The following is a 13,958-nucleotide window of genomic DNA, read 5'->3' on the forward strand; positions in this document are numbered from 1 at the left end:
GAAATCCTGTAAACCTCAGAAGTGGTATGCTTTTGGCCTGGACGGTAAAAGGAGGAAGCTAGTTGAATCCATTGACTAATAACTCTGTCGCTGGCTAAAAACACAAACAAGCAGAGAAGGGAGGAACAAAGAAACAAATCTGTTCCTCTTTTAGAAGGAGTTGGAAGATGAGGAGTAATACAACACTTTAGATATGTATGTTAAAAACTTACAGCAAATCATAGATCATACTAAAAGGATTACTGAAGTTTAGAACATGGCTGAGGGTATAGATGTCAGATTTTCTTAACACAATAGTGAGTCTTTTGTTTCAGAATTCACTCTTGGCAAGAATCTCCCTACCACTGCGTTAATTTCCTGTCGATCTTTCATTCAGCAACAGAACTAGAGATGGGGAGCAGACACCCCCCACTCCAGGCTTTTTAAGACTGAGCTTTGTGTAGATTAAAAAGAAGAAAGAAAAAAAGAACAAACTTTTTCCAAACAAGATGTCCATGTGCTTTCTTTAAGATCCTGTGTGTGTGCTTAAAATGATCCTTAGAAAAAGCCCTCTCCGTAATTTTGAACCTCTCCTTTTTCTAAAGACTTCTATAGCCATTTTTTTCTTCCCAGCATGTGAACAAATATGTAACTGGAATAGATGTTACTTTGCTATTTACTTAGATTGTTTTAAAAGGCTAGCTGTGTGGAGGAATGAGGAAGGAAGGGAGGCGGGAGTGGCTGGGATTTATTTGTTCTGTGCTGACCTAATGAGTGCAGTTCTTAAAAAATAATAAATATTTATATGTGATCTTAATTTTTAATGAGTCTCAGAAACTGGCTGGTAAAGAAAAGTGTATGAAAAGCCATATATATTAAACTATACATATTGTAAATACGTGCATATGTACACTAGAATGTTTTAGGAGGGAAAGGACATTATTGGTCTTGTTCACTGTTGTTTTCCTAGTTCCTAGAATAGTGCTTGACACATAACTGGCACTCAATAAATATCTGTTGATTTTTTCAAAAATGAATGTAAATAGGCAGCATCGTATAGTAGGATAGCATTAGATAAGAATTCAGAAGACCTGGAGTCTGCTTCTGACACTGCCATTAACAAACTATGTGAAGTTGCTTAATTTCTTAAGGGAGTCACTTAATTTCTTTGCTCCTCCATTTCTTAAAAGTTGGAAATAATAGTACCTGCCCTCCTTGCCTTTGAGGTTTTTTTAAAAATAATGATTAAATGATATCTAAGAGATACAAAAGCGCTTTGGAAACTACAGGGTGATTTAAAGATGTCTCTCTGTGTGTGTGTGTGTGTGTGTGTGTGTGTATACAGGTACAGAAAATCCTTTATCTCTTGCTTCTCAATTTCTTTTCTTAGGAAAATCAGATTATTTAAATCCTATTATGCACAGCTCTCCTCTGTTCTTCCTAAGCCTCTGTATTCCATTACCTCCAGTAAATCAGAAAAAGGTGGTGAGTCAGGCTAGAGTGGAAAGCAAGGTCTGCTGTTTTCTGATGTCCGTTTTACTCTGTGGAACTCTAAAATCTTGAGTGCACGTATCTCATGAAGTTTCTTACCTGTTTCAGCTTTACAAGATATAGCATAGGATGTGGAATAGCTTAGATACGACCACTTCAAGATTCTTTGATGACCAAGTTAAAATATTTATTAGTTGTTAATACTAGATTGATAATCATGAATTTAACATGGAGTCTGCCTAGATAATGAGTATCATGGAATTAGCTCTAAAGGTATTTTTTTAAAAAGTGTGTGTGTGTGTTAAAAATAATATGTCCTGAAGCTGCACACCTGGAAGGGAGGGAAAAGAATAGAAAGTAAACAGTAAGTAGAGTGGTATTAACAAAGAGAAAAGAGATCATCCTCATCAGGACAATTGTTCTTCATTTTCGAAACTCTTCAAGGCTTCATTCATTCTCTACGGTTACTTTTTGAATTAAGATTCTTAAATTTCAGTGTCGAGTAACAATTTAGGGTGGCCATTCATCTTAACATATTGCCTTAAATTAGGAAGAAAATGGTGTGAAGGCTGCAGTAGACTTTAATAGCATGGTAGAACTTCAGATTTGGAAGCAGACTGTAATAGTATCATAGAAGTTTTAGATTTTAAGAGACCATTTAGTCCAGCTACTCTCATTTGGGTCTTTGAAGAACTGAGACCCACATGGCCCAGGCCAGGAATCTTTTGGAAGATCATGTGACCCGTTACTTTAGCATCAGGACTGTAGCCTAGGTCTTCAGATTTCCAGATTCCGACTATTCCTTCCTTTTACTCAACTACTTAACTTTCATGAAACTAAAACAATCGTATAAACCCCCCTTAGAAAAACCTTCCAAAATATTGTAAAGGTTGAATGCCTTGGCATTACATGTGCTAACAGCAGTCACTTAGGTTTACTGAGCTGGAAGCCTCACTTTCAGATTAATAAGAGTGATCTCGAATGTGCCATCACTGGCCAGACATATCCATAGATGACACATTTTAAATCTGAAAGAATATAAGTAATCTCCCCCTCACCCCACCACCACCCCCGCACTCGTTTAAATGACGGGGGCTATTGAAAACCCTCCACTGTCACTTGCATCCATGTGGCTTAAAATATATGCTGCTTATTGAAAGAGTTGTTCAACTTAAACTCAGGAGATGTATTACACCGTGTAATATGCCTGCATTTGTCCATGCATTCTTTTTGGAAACCTGATCTTATTTATGTCTGCTTTTAACAGATAGGCTAGGTTAAGTTATGTTAAACATGTTGTACCGAGGCTTGATTCACTGTGCTGCCGCCTGGCTTTCTTCCTTGATTAGCTTTAATCAAACTCTCCACATTCCATGACCTTAATAAAGCTATTTTTCCTGACAACTGAAGACTGTCTTAACAAGCATAGCTCATCTGTGCTGAAACTAAGGCTGAGTTAAGATGGGGTTTAGGTCCTCATTAAAGTCCACAGCATGGAGTATAAGAGGAAATGATGAAATGGTGCTCACTGAAACATCTCTTCTTTAAATTTAATTAGACAAATTATACGCAAACCAGTAGATGCCCTGGGAAGGGAATCAACATTAGGGCTAATAAAAAGCTTGAATAGTATAAAAGGGCTCGGGGGAGGGGCTGTAGACCCTTTCTAACACTTATGAGAGAGATAAATTAACACCAATCACTAAACATAGAAACTAGATGAATTTAAATATTGATTTATAAATTAATTTTATGATACCGTTCTAAGTGCAAAAATGCAGTTTATGCTTAAATCTCTTTTAAAGTTTGTCCTGTGCACACATATGCACAAAGTATTTTATGACTATATACATTAAGTATACATACATATGCACTTTGTATATGAAATATTGTATACACTGGGGGACACAATTATGGTCTGACTTAGGAGTTTCTGAGAGACCTAGGTTCAAATTCTAGAAAGTTCCCCCATTTGCTCTTTGTGTGTGTGTGTGTGTGTATGTGTGTGCAAGTGACTTCACCTCTGTGAAATCCAATTTCATCATTTATAAAATGAGCGAAATGGTTCTTTTCCTGGAGAGGCTTTATAAGAATTAAGAGAAATTCAATTAGATTATATGTATAGAATGCTTGGCACAATGCCTGGCACATAATAGGTGCTCAAAAATAGGTGTCCATATTTAAAAGAAACTTCCACTTAGTTAAGGGTGGTTTCAAGTGAACTATCCTATAAATATGTGAGAATTGGATTATGAATGTAAATATTCTACACATAGTTTTATGGATCAAGGTCATTTTAAGGGAAAATGCTAGAGGACAGAAGCTCATAGATTTTGGAAAGAATGGTGACTCAAACTTAATAAGTGAATTGTTTGGAGCCTAGAGTAGCCAAATGGAGAGAGACCCTTCAGAAAGTTGAAACACTTATTAAGTGCTGCATGCTAAGTGTCTTGTATTCCTTATTGAAGACAACTCTGCAAGGTAGGTATTATTCACCTCATTTTACGGACAAGGAAAATGAGATTCAGAAGGGCTAAGTGAGCTATGTGTTACCACGGTGGAGCTCAGGGTTGACCTGGCTCAGAGTGCTTGCTCTCTTTCTCTTCATCCTTGGATAACTTCTCAATGCCCTTATTCTGTGTTGTGTTTAACCCTCAGTTCCATTGCTTTGGGACTGTGGTTCTCAGCCTTGACTGCCCTCTTAGCATCACCTGGGATGGGGTCGGGCATGCGTATTTTCTAAAGCTTCCCTGGTGATTCCTGGTGTGCAACCAAGGCGTTCGGATACGTCTGCCTCAGGCATGGGTGTTTTGGTTGTCCCCAGTTTTAAGCCTAAGTGTCAGCAGTGATTTGTCAGAGTCAATTATGATCCTCCTGCTGGTTTAGAGGAAGATATATAGAAGGCCTAAAATCTTTTCTAGTTGTGATAGATGTTGCTTATGCATTAATTAGCACATAAAAATTAAATATTCCCTATTCTTACTATTAGCTCATTTTCTCTTTTTTTCTGGTTGAAAAAGGCTGTATTAAATGGAGTGAAGATTACAGCAAAAAAAAAAAAAAGAAAAATAAAGAAAAAGTGATTATGGCAACTTTTCCCCTCAAGAATGAAAGAGTAAGACCATCCTTTTCTTTACTTTTAGTAAAACAAAAATTATTTACAAAATACACTGACCTTTACTCCTACTCCCTTGAGGTGGGAAGAGTCTTTGTGGTCAGACTGATCTGTGGTCGAACCCAGGCTCTCACTTTCTAATATAGAATTAGTCATTTTAAACTCTCAGAGTCTTGGTTTCCTAATCTATAAAAGAGAAATAATTCTTAACTCATTTAGTTACTGCGAGGATGAAATGAAGAAAAACAATTTGCAGAGGCTGGCCCAGAGCCTGACCTGGGTAGCTTCTGTTGTTAGGAGACACAAGTGTCTTTGGATACTGGTCAGGTTGGGGGTTTCCAGAGAAGGCTCTGTGGGGCTGGTGGGCTCTGCAGAGCAACTGAGACCTGCAGTTGACTCTAATTGAGGATGCTTCTATTCAAAGAGATCTTTTTCTTTCACCTAAGAGATCCTGGGTATCTCTTTTACAGACCAGAAAGTAAGAAGTTAGGGTACTTCCCTGAAAGCCGGTCTGGGAGTTGGTAGCTGATAGGAATCAGTGACTCCCTAACTTGAGATTTCATAATATTCTCTCTCGTTTCAATTCTGAGTCATTGGTGCCTGCTCTGGTGGCATTGTTAATGAACTCAGATGGTTACTGGGAAGTGATCTTGTCCTTCCTTTTGCCTTCAGGCACAACTACATTGAAATTACCCCAAACAGATGTATTCCATTCTTCTTTAAAAGACTGTGTAATGAGCTTAACTATTAAGAAGCTCATTCTAATTTCTAACATTGATAAACATCAGGTTAAATATATTTCTACTGCCATCTTCCTTAGAGGTATAAAATTGTTTGTATACCTCTTACTTAAGGATCTTCACAAAGAAAATTTTGCTGTCTGCTAATGGGTTGAGTTTGCAGGATGTTTTGAGAATCCAGTAGAAGAGTAGCTAGCTCTCCCTGCACTTCCATGACCCGGTGAAAAGCCGGATGTTAGGCTCGACCAAACTGAATGATAACCAATAAATAGTGATAGGAATATCCAGAGAGGTAGAAGCCTTGAGACCACCTACTCCCTAAGCTTCGAATCCTTATATGACCCTGAGACAGCCGGTCAGTGGGGCTGCAAGGCTGAGATAAGTACTGAAAATTGGCCAGGGTACTTTTTTTTTTTTAAACATAGCTCCCTCCTTTGCACCTTTCTGTACCTCTGCCCTGAAGGCTACGCAGCCTGTTACATACTGATAGCTAAGTAAAAGCAATCAGCATTCCTTACTACTGCCTACAGAAAAAACCTAAATTATTTACTGACCTCTAGGCTGTTGGTACATATCTGGCTGGTATTTTTTTGTTTGTTTGGGGGTTTCTTTTGGGGTGGGTGGGTGGAGGAAGGCCAGTGTACAGTATCTAAATTTACATTATAAAAATACAAATTTTGTTCTCCAGAATAAGAAATCATTTATAGTAGACCTGCACTGTTCCAAGGCTAATGACAAATTATCTTGTTCTTAATATGCAGGTGCCTCCCCTCCCCCCATAGCTTTATATATTTTCTGTAAGGAAAAATGCTATTTATAAAGTAACCTGGGATGAGAATCCAGTGATAAAAGGGATAAGAACATTTTTCAGACTGCTTCTTGGAAGGTAGCGTGGGAAAGCTCATTCCAATAGGCCTCTGGGCATCCTGGCAAAGTTGGGAACAAAATTGGTAAGAATGAAGTGAAAATGGATGAAAATCCTCATTTTCTGTTAAATATAGACAGGCTAGGAATGGGGCATCCTGAATTTAGAATGAGAAAGTTCCTTGTACAAAGGAGGAAACATAATTTGACAGCAGTCCATGTGAAAACAGCCTAAGAGTGTAAGTTGACCGCAAGATTAATAGGGGCCAGCAGCGTGACAGTGTCATTCCCAAAGCTGATGCTGTGTTGGGCTGTGGTCTGACCACAGCTGGAATTTTTTGCCCAGTTTTGGGCATAAAATGTTTAAGAGGAACGCCAACAGAATGGAGATCTGGATGCTCATGGATCAGGAAATCATATCATAGGAGGGGCAGGTGAGGAAAGCGTGGCTATAAAGTCTGGAGGAGAGATTCCTTAGAATGACCTTAAGAACACGCTTCAATATTTAAGTGTCCTGTAGGATATTCTCTGTTGCTCTGGAAGACAGGAGTAGGAGTTTGGGGCTTTCTCTGGAGCCTTACACACACACACTCCACATGAAAAGATGGAGACAAAAACCTGGGTTACCATCTTGTACTGCCTGACCCATTTTTCCAACAAATCTGCTCATCTTCCTGTGTTTCAGAATCAGTGTCTGTCACCATTTTTCACCCTGTCATCCAAACCAGAAATCAGGCATCATCTTTCATTCATCCCTTTCCCTCAGGGAGAAAAACTATTGCTTGTAAAGTCAGCACCCATGGTACCAGGCTTCAGTTTATCTCCAGTAACTCAATTGCTAATAGCTCTTGATAGGGAGGCAATAGCATTAAACTTGAGAATTTCTAAAGAGTTTTGAGCTATTTTGCTCTAAGTGATGCCAAAGGAGAAGAATACTAGCTACTTGCAGCAGAGGGAAACATTCTATATCCTTTTGGGGGGCCAAGCTTAAGTTCTCTGTGACTCAGCACACTGACATTCTGTGTGACCCTAAATCCCTTCTGTTTCCTGATCTGCTTGTCTTGACCTGTTACACTTCCACACCAAAGTAGTTTCATTAACACTGAGATCATGCACAGGAGATAGTAGCTAACTGATGTAATTAACTGGTGTGTCAAAGGCTATTGGTTATTGCATATGCAACTGTCTTTCCTGGTGGGAAGGTACACTTTCTGCTGACATAATAGATCTGCAAAGATACCCAATTGCCAAATAATCTGCTGGGTGATGGTGAGGTGTTTGTGGTGATTCCATTTATATAGGCAGAATGGTGGGATTATTTACTCTGTTCTCCCAAAATGCAGCTGGCTGAAGGTGCTAATTGTTCAACAGCACAGAAGAGGAGAAGGCAGTTTAGTTTGGGGCCTTGGTGAGGTCTTTTCTTCTTTTTTTAAAATCTGTGCTTTTGGCATGCTAACGCACGCACTTAGTCTCTGCAAGAAATTTCCGTTTAAGAAAGAATTTAAAAACATGAAGTGCTCAATCCATATCTCCTAAACAACTAAAAAGACTGCAATTTCAAATGAGAAATTATGTTGCAAAGAAGAAAAAAGTTGTTTATTATGGCTCAAAATTTTAATCACCCAAGGGCTGTAAAGTTAAAAATAGACAATTCTGCCTTCTGTTTATGGTAAACTTGGCTGAGTCCCGGCAAATTTCAAAGCTGAACATACTGTATGTTATTTTTGCTTAATTTTAGATTCCACATTTTAAAATTATTTCTTACAAGAAGCATATTTCAGGATATAAACTTAGCCTGAAGAACGGTATTCTTGATTCCAGCCCATATTGAAACTCCTTTGAAAATAGTAAACTATGGTTTTGGGATTTTCCTATTCCCAAGAGTCCAAATGGGTACCTTTCTAAGTCTTTTACATTATGAATGAACACAGGAATATGAAATCGTAAAGGTTAGTTTCTGCTATCTGGTTCCTTACTTGTGATTTTAGTTTCCTTAACAGTATAACTTGATGCAAACACGCTAACTTGCACGAAGTCTTTCACAGAGGGAGGGGTGTTTTGTTTCGGCGCTAGAGTTTCAGGTATGGAGGCTGAAGACAGAGAAGCTCTTTGGCATGCAGCAGGTGTCTGCGTGGGTGCCAGGAGCCTAAGAGAGCACCTGGGAGAGAACCTCCCAGCTGCAGCTACCGGACGGTGCAGCTTCTCTTCTGATCCGCTCACACCTGCCCTGAGAACCGCTCCTGTGGTGACTGTTTGGCCCAAGAGCAAGTAGGCTTGTTGACTCAACCCTCTTCATGCCTCCTGAGGGAGGAGGAACACCTGGCTTCATCTCTTTACATGACTCTTGTCGATTCTTGCCCCTGAGCTCTTCCAGAGGGCACTTCTGGACCTTTCCTCCTATGGTTTGTAGAGCAAGCCCTTTGGGGTGACAGGAAATCTAGGGAGGGGATTTTTTTTAACCTATTACTCAATGTGGCATCAGAGAATCAAACCCTCCCCACAGAGTGAATGGCATGCTTAGTAAATATTTGCTAAATATTGTTGGGCAAACGACTGTTTACTGAAGATCAAGATTTCTGTGATGGCTCTGACAGAGGTATGTTTGTGATTCGGTTGATCGTAGCTACCGTTGAAAAATTCTTACCATGTGCTGGACACATATCTGAACACTTCATGTATGTTGTTTCTGATCTTCCTAAGAACCCATTGTACAGAAGGGAAAACAGCTTTACTAAGTTAGGAACTTGCCAGAGGACATTGAGCTGTCTAGAATTAGCTGTGTAGAATCTGTACTTAGTAAGTACAGAATTAGCACTGATTCCATATTCTGTTCAATATGCCATTTCACCATGATTGAGAAAGGCTGTGATAACAGGACCCATGCATTGACACCAAACCTCTGAGAGGCCAAAGGCTTTGTCACAACATTCATTAAGATGCTCACGCCCTTAATCACGAGAAGATTTCCCAGGCCCCAGTCAGAACCTGTTCACGCTTAGTTTGCACACAATTTTAATAAGGTTGGTTATCTCTTTTTCAAGTACACAGCAGATTTATTTATTTAGTAATTATTTTCTGAATGCCAAACATGTGCCATGTATTCTTCTAGATACAGAGAACAAAAAAGACAGAATTCTTGCCCTTAGAGATCACATTTGCAGGTTTATACAACGCTGGTTCTCACAGTATGGTCCCCAAATCAGCATCACAAGCCTCACATGGGGACTTGTTAGAAATTCATATCCTTGATCTGAATTCTAGACCCACTGAATCAAAAACTCAGGAGTTAAGGCCCAGTAATCTGTTTTTAAGCAAACCACTGGTCTAGAAGGCTTAAAACAACGCTTTTGTGTTCCTGTGACAGGCAGCTCTGTGGAAAACTTTTGTCTCTAGATTTATCCCGATCAGTGTGTGTGTATGTGTGTGTGTGTTGAGGTCTTAACTCACCCATTCAGTGATGGGCCCTTGCTGGGCTGAGGCTTGGGGACACTTGTCCACAAGAATTTGAGCCCTGGAATTCACATGTAGCTGGATTCAGATTCTTTCTTTGCCAGGCACTAGCCCCAAGAACTCACGGAACTGCTAAGCCTTAGTTTTCTCATTGTGACAGTGAGGGTGATAGTAATGGGACCACACTTAGCACAGCTGCTTGATACAGAGAACATGCCCAAGAACTAATTAGAATGTTTTTCTGTCTCTAGGATCTAGCACTTGGCTTGGCACAGGATAGGTGCTCAGGAAACGGTCTTGGAGAAAATAGATGGATGTTTATTTTTCCTTTGCATTAGCCATTAGTGCAGGCCTGCAGCTATTTAATTCCTACCCTTTGTCCATCTTTAGTGGAAGAAACCAGGATAATGAGACCTGGCATCAGAACATACCTGACGTACAAGGTCCTTTTGGAAATGTGTGTTGCCTGCCTCAGTTTAGCTGCTGCTGTTACTTAACCCTCACCGGTTTAAGTGTCACGTTGCCTTCTTCCCCTCTGGCCCTTAGCTTTGGGATATTTCAAATGCCTATAAAATTTCATTTAATTAAGGGGCTTCCATATCTGCTTGTAGATATTTTTTTCTTGAAATGCTGGTGGCATTAATAGTAAATCTAAGAGAATCAAACCTCTGCCTGTTTTGTGCCATTTCAGCACTAAGCCAAGGAGAAAAACTCTCAAGGAAATTAATGCTTCGCTCAAGCATGGTAGGAACACGGAGCTAACACACTGCCATATAACCTGGTTTCACCGACTTTCCGAATTTTTGTTTTGCCCTTTTTATTACATGTCACATTGTATGGCTAAAACCAGAAGTGCAATTATGAGGAAGATGTTTTCTCGAAATCTGCAGAGTCTGGCCAATCAGATAACCTTTCAGTAGAAACATTATCCACCGGAGACTTAGTTGTTACTCACAAATAGATTATCTTTTAACTCCAGACTTTCATTAGTTCACTAAGTATTACTGAGCAACTACTATGTGCCAGGCATTGTTCTAATGCTGGGGATACAGCGCTGAACAGGACAAAAATCCCTGCCTTCCAGCTTCTTGGCTTCTTTCTTTTTCACACAAGGGACTGCATGTAGGTGCCTTGGGAGTAGTGATTTGTATGCAGAATCTGAGCCTGCGGGTGGGCTGGCCATGGCAGAGGCAGTCAGATATTAATTCCCTGGATATTAGGTGACTGCTCACCTATAAGCAAGTCGAACCACTTGTAGTATTTTGCACCTGTTTTAAGTTTTATGTGCGAAGGTACGGTCAGTGTCACTGTCATCGTTTCTCTGCTCAGGCACATCGTGGTGCTTGGATTTGTGGGGTCAGGTCAGTGCTGATTTAATTCAACTCTTCTTCCTATTACTGCAGGCCCTGTGTTTAAGTTTCCTATTGCTGCTGTAACAAATTGCGACAAACTAATGGTTTAAAACAACACAAATTTATTTTCTTATGATTCTGGTGGTCGGAAGTCTGAAAACCAGTCTGGTGTCAGCAGGGCTGGTCCATCCAGGAGGCTCCAGGGGAGATCCTGCTCCTTGCTTCTTCCAGCTTCTAGACGCTGGGTTGGTGTTCCTTGGCTCACAGCTGCATCACTCCAATCTCTGCTTCCTTCTCCCGGGTCTTTGTCCTCCTGCCTGTCTTGTGCAAGGAACCTTGCGATTACATCATTGGGCCTACCTGAATAATGCAGGATTATCTCTCTACCTCAAGATCCTTAAGTTGATCACCTTTTGCCATATTCCCAGGACCTGGAATTAGAACGTAGCCATTTGGGGGTGTGGGTCAAGGGGGGGGGGTCATCATTATTCAGCCACCCACACCCTGTCAGAGTCCAGTGTCCCTGGGTTCATTAGCAAATAAGCCAGTTTGGTTGAGTAGTCTCTTCTGGCCTATGAAACCCAACCCAGCAGAAAACACTCTAAAATGCAAATACTGCTAACTATGCAGAGTTAATTATATACTTGCTTCACTACCTGAAAACCTCCTGAAATCATTCCGGTTTCTTCTGCAAGACTCAGCTCAAAAACCCCTCCTCCAGGAAGCCTTCCTGGGCTTGTTTGACGCTCTTCATTTGTGGTTCTGTGGCGCCCTGTGTTGTGTGTAAGTGACTACAGGACCACACCTTCCCTGTTGTAATTGTGTGGATTTACTTGCAGCCCACTGCCCCCTAGCCTCTCTCCTTCCCCTAAATGGTGTGCTCTTGACAGGAAGGCACTGTGTGTCCTGGGCACATAGAAGATATTTGATAAAAGTTTCTCTTTCGATGAATGGAGAGTCTCTTCTCTCATATGTTAAAAAAAATTGTTTTGTGTGTGTTTCACTTAACTTCATTTAAGGAGGTATTCACTAGAAGTTGAAAGTGGAGTGCAGCCAGCCTGGGTTGTGGAAGGACTTGGCATCATGTGGCTTGTCTAAATTGTATGTCACGGTTTTAGGACATCTGACTGTGAGTGAGTTCCTGGGTCTTAGGGATGCTCCTTTCCAGGTGAATGGAACCCTGAAGTTATGCACCATTCCTTCCTCTGTGTCACCAGAAATCTACCGTAAACCAGGTAGGTTCTGAATATTTGGAAATAATGATGTAAATCAAGGTGAAAGGCTGAGTGAATCTTTTTTTTTTTTTTTAATTAATTTATTTATTTATTTATTTTTGGCTGTGTTGGGTCTTCGTTTCTGTGCAAGGGCTTCCTCTAGTTGTGGCAAGTGGGGGCCACTCTTCATCGCGGTGCGCGGACCTCTCACTATCGTGGCCTCTCTTGTTGCGGAGCACAGGCTCCAGACGCGCAGGCTCAGCAATTGTGGCTCACGAGCCCAGTTGCTCCGCAGCATGTGGGATCTTCCCAGACCAGGGCTCGAACCCGTGTCCCCTGCATTAGCAGGCAGATTCTCAACCACCGCGCCACCAGGGAAGCCCCGCTGAGTGAATCTTTAAATCTAAAATTAGTTTCTGTCACCAAAGAACAGATTCTGTGGCCTGGTCACTTTTAGGGTTACTCTCATTGGGAGTCAGGTTTCTGGTAATTGAGATATTTTACTTTATTTCAGTTTTCAAAAGTAACATCTTCCTGTGTGGAAAAATCTGTGAGTCCTATACAGTTGTTGTTGGAAAATCATTTTGCCTTCTTTTACAGTATCCAGGCTGATTTTTTTTCTTCTCTGTAAGTGGACCTTGGGCTTTCTGTGTGGCTGGAAAGCATGTAATTTTCATTTCTGTTTCACGTAGTGGTGCTTAATGATACCATGTGAATTTTTACGGTCCCAGCTGCACCGAAGTGTGTGCCCTGAAATTTCAGGTGGATTAAGAACATACCTTGATGTGAGGGCTGAAACTGGAGAAATGGGAGAACACAGGGCTGGATCCATGTATGTTGCAGTTAATATTGATGAGTGGGCAAAAGTCCAACATTATCCTCGGGGGCTTGGCTAATGTTCATTGTAAACCAGTGCAAGGGAGTCCTTCCCCTGCAGGTGTGAATAGTTTAATTTAGTAGGTGGATTAGGAAGAACAAGGGGTGTTTTCTTGTGTTGCAGTTTACATGACACGTTGACCGTCAACCAGCTGCATGAGGTATAGCTCGTCACTGAGCGGCGGTAACAGATACCTTGAGACGCTGCTAACCCGTCTCGATATCTCAAGGATCTAGCGTCATGCCTGGTACACAGTAGGCACTCATGAGCGTTTGTGAAATGAATAGAAGAACGAAGGAATGGTCTCTGAGGCAAGGCCCCTTAAAAATACTGGCCTCTGTTTGTCTCTCTAGCCCTGTTACTACCGCCCACCTTCAGTATATTATTTGTATTGATAGCTTGTTAAATATTCCACATCCTTTCTTGCCTTTGGACCTCTGTACCTGTCATTCCCTCTGCCTCTAACCCCACCCTCCCTGTCGCCTTAGTTTGGCTAATTCCTGCAAGAACTTTATGACTTGGCGCCTCCTAGAAGAGTTTTAGAAGGCATCATTGCCGGTATCGAGGTGAACCTTTGGATAACAACAGGAAGACACTGACGAGTGGAACTGTTGAAATCTGTGTCTGAGCCTTCTTTTCGGGAGCACGCGGAACACTGTCAGGTGTGGAATCGTTTGGATTACATCTCCCAAACTCTACTTTATTGGTACTTTACATTTTGGAATGGGCGAAACATGAGTCTGTAATAACAGGAATGGAAGTCGTCAAGTTAGCAGCAGGTTCTACTGTGTTTACAGAGCATCAGTATCAGGGTACGGAGGACGATGGAGAACCATTGATGAATTACCTGTAGTCTGACTGATACCAAAGGGACTA

At 41.0% G+C, this 13,958-nt stretch overlaps 1 protein-coding gene across 6 annotated transcripts in view; it reads left to right on the forward strand.

Annotated features, from left to right (window-relative positions):
• Positions 1-13,958, forward strand: part of NFIA (nuclear factor I A) — a 376,875-nt gene that overhangs the window by 48,410 nt on the left and 314,507 nt on the right. The gene's annotated exons all lie outside the window — the stretch shown is intronic.

This window comes from Balaenoptera musculus, chromosome 1, assembly GCF_009873245.2.
Source record: "Balaenoptera musculus isolate JJ_BM4_2016_0621 chromosome 1, mBalMus1.pri.v3, whole genome shotgun sequence".
NCBI lineage: Eukaryota > Metazoa > Chordata > Mammalia > Artiodactyla > Balaenopteridae > Balaenoptera > Balaenoptera musculus.